The following is a 3,033-nucleotide window of genomic DNA, read 5'->3' as shown; positions in this document are numbered from 1 at the left end:
ATCCTACCAGTGCCTGCTGGTTGCCATGACCCTTTGTTGTGCGACTAAAATTATGCTGCAACTTTGGATATATGCTTGAAAAGGAAAAGTAAAATGCCAGACTTAGCAGGAAGAACAGGAGAGTGGGACTAATTGGATAATTCTTTCAAAGATCTGGCATAGGCACAACAGGCCAAATGGCCTCCTTCTGGAAGGTACTGTAAGATTCCAAACTGAAAGCCATTCTTCACCTTTTAAGATCATGGTTTTCAATCGATGTACCAATTTCAACTCCTATGATGCTTTGCTGAGAATGGATAAACTTAATGAAGGTTCAAATTCATATTCTTATCTGTTCAGACCATATCCTGATGGCAACAGATTCAAAGACTCCTGTCTTGCTTAATAGATGGCAATTCTGTTTTTCACAGGCTCTTTTTTCACAACTAATTCCAACTACCTTACAGAGTCTTCTAGTTCTCTTGAATTTCAGATTGCTCTTTGGCTTAAACTACATGAACTTTTTTTTAAATCACAGAACAAGCGATACCTAGTTGAATCCAAATGCATTTCATTTACTCCAGGCACATTTTTTCATCAGCTCAGTCTAGCCTCTCCCAAGATTTTATTACTTGGATCTCCAGTCATCTCTGCCACAATTCACAAATTTTGGCATAAATCAAACTGATCACCCTTCATGTTTATTCAGTGACCTTTTTTCTTTTTGAATGCCAATTATGTGGTTAGAGATTGCAATTTCTAATATATCAATATTACAGCTAAATCATCTGGTTTTAATCTCCCAACAACACTGAAGATTTACTAGAAAGCTTTAATCTCTTATGATGCTACATTGTTTGAAACAAGGAACTAGCTTTCATGACATTCGAGAAGCTTGATATAAAGACAACGGAGTACAGTGGACATAAATCTCTTAGCTGATTGCTACATGAATAGGTAACATACAATAAGTAATGATAAGTGTGATAGGTAATGAATAGATATATCAAGGAATTGATGAGAGGTAAGTGTGATGCCAATTCATAAAAATGAGTGCAAGGATAATCTCAGTAAGTATAAATATATGATATCAGTGGCTGGGACAAGAATAGTATGTGGAATAGAAAGAATAGACTCAAGTAAGACATTAGATGATAAAAGTTCATCAGGGTGGTTTTATAGTGTCAAATCTTGCTTGAGAAGTCAATCAGAATTCTTCAATGACATAATAAAATGAATGGACAAGGGAAAGTCAATATATTTAATATGCCTAGATTTTAGCACAAACTTTGATAAAGTAATTCAAGAAATCACTTCACAAAATAGAAATGCATAGAATGGGAGGGAACATTTTGAAGGGGATAACTAATTGATGGAGTCAGGAGAAGCAAATCATAGTTATTAAGGGAGCTATGTCTGCACGGAAAGAAGCAGTAAATAGGGAGGATTGGATCTGAGGCTGTTGTGTTTCAATGTGTATCACTAATTTTGAGTTCAGGATGGTAATAAAGCTCACCAATTTTTTTGATGACAGCAAATTAACAGGGGACATAAACAGTAGGAAATATCCAGGCTAATTGCAGAGAAATCTATACAGATTGACAAAATTAGGCCAGAAAATGGGAGATGTCATTTAATGCCGAGAAAGACAAAGTTATGAAGCTGGCAAAGGGAAACAATTGAGCCTGCTGGAGCAGACATGATATCTGGAGAGGGAGGGGTATGGGGTGGGGGGGTGGCGGCAGGGAGCAGACGGTGGAGGGGGGTGGTGGTGTGGTGTTGGTGATGTGAGCAACCTGTCCCCAATTAAGTTGGGGTGAGAAGGGCCCGATTATATATTTTTTTAGGCATGGTAAATGTATTTAATTTGGTATCAAAATTATGCCATGAACTCACACGGAATTGCTTCTAGCAACTGTGGCTTGTTTGCCTTGGTTTGTATGAAGTTTGCCTGTCTGGGCTCAACAGCAGGCTGGCATTTCAGCTCAGCCCAGGTCCCCTTCTCCTTAGCTGTTCTCTGTGCCTCTTCATTCGCTTTCACACGCTGCAGAAAGCTGCCCCTGCTTTTTGAATGCTTGATGTGCTCAATACGCATATTGATTCTTTTGGCAAGGATCTTGCCCTTGACTTGTTTGTTGATACTTATACCCAAAGCGTGCTGTGTAACATTATGAATTCTTCCAGTCTTGCCGTGGTAACATTTGTGGGGCATACACTTTTGTACAGTGCCTGTGCCCTTAATGTCAGCAATTTTTGCCTTTCTTTTAGATACGGAAACAAGTAGAAAGAGGAACAGGCCCATATTTCCAGGAGGGCCTTGCAAACATATATCAGGTCGCCCCTCCTCTTACCCCCGGTGTTTGTTATCTTGAACCTTTACTGCAAGATGGCTGAGCTCAGCAAAAAGCATGAAAGCTGATGCAGAGAAACCAGTGAAGGCTTTGTCCCTGAATAGTCTCAAACCACCAACCTTTCAGTTAACAGCCAAACACACTGACCAATTGCACCACAGAGCCTGATTATTGAATCCTTTCCACAGCGGGATGTCAATTTGGCTCATTAATGAGTTAATTGACATCAATTATCAAGCTGCCATGGTGGGATTTGAACTCATGGCCCCAGAACATTAGCCTGAGCCTCTGGATCACTAATCCAGTGATAATACCACTATGCCACTGTCTCCCAATTATATTACTAACATGCATCTAATTTCAAAATGGCCTTAATACATGTACATTAAAACCACTATTGAAAAATATATTGCATTTCTTTGCATTCAGGGCCACAGGACATGCAAGGCATTTTACAGCCAATGAAGTACTTTTGAAGAGTAGTCACTTCTGGTGAACATAAAATACCTAACAGGAACTGTACTGATTATAATCTCAGGTGCCAAGCAGAACATTATGGCTGGAAATTTTTATCCTTTTTGCCGTTGGGCATCACGGTGGGCATGAGTGGGCAATATAGCGGGAAGGCCAAAAATAGATTTCACGCCATTGTGAAACTAGTTAGTGATTGTCCGCTCTACCCATCAATGGTGGGCCATCTTTC

The 3,033-nt window shown here is 39.7% G+C and overlaps 1 pseudogene; it reads right to left on the bottom strand.

Annotated features, from left to right (window-relative positions):
- Positions 1–1,858: 1,858 nt before the first annotated feature.
- LOC121280473 lies at positions 1,859–2,340 on the bottom strand (annotated as a pseudogene).
- Between the last annotated feature and the right edge of the window lie 693 nt (positions 2,341–3,033).

This window comes from Carcharodon carcharias, chromosome 7, assembly GCF_017639515.1.
Source record: "Carcharodon carcharias isolate sCarCar2 chromosome 7, sCarCar2.pri, whole genome shotgun sequence".
NCBI lineage: Eukaryota > Metazoa > Chordata > Chondrichthyes > Lamniformes > Lamnidae > Carcharodon > Carcharodon carcharias.
The sequence above is the reverse complement of the archived record's forward strand: the minus strand, read 5'-3'. Positions and strand labels throughout refer to the sequence as shown.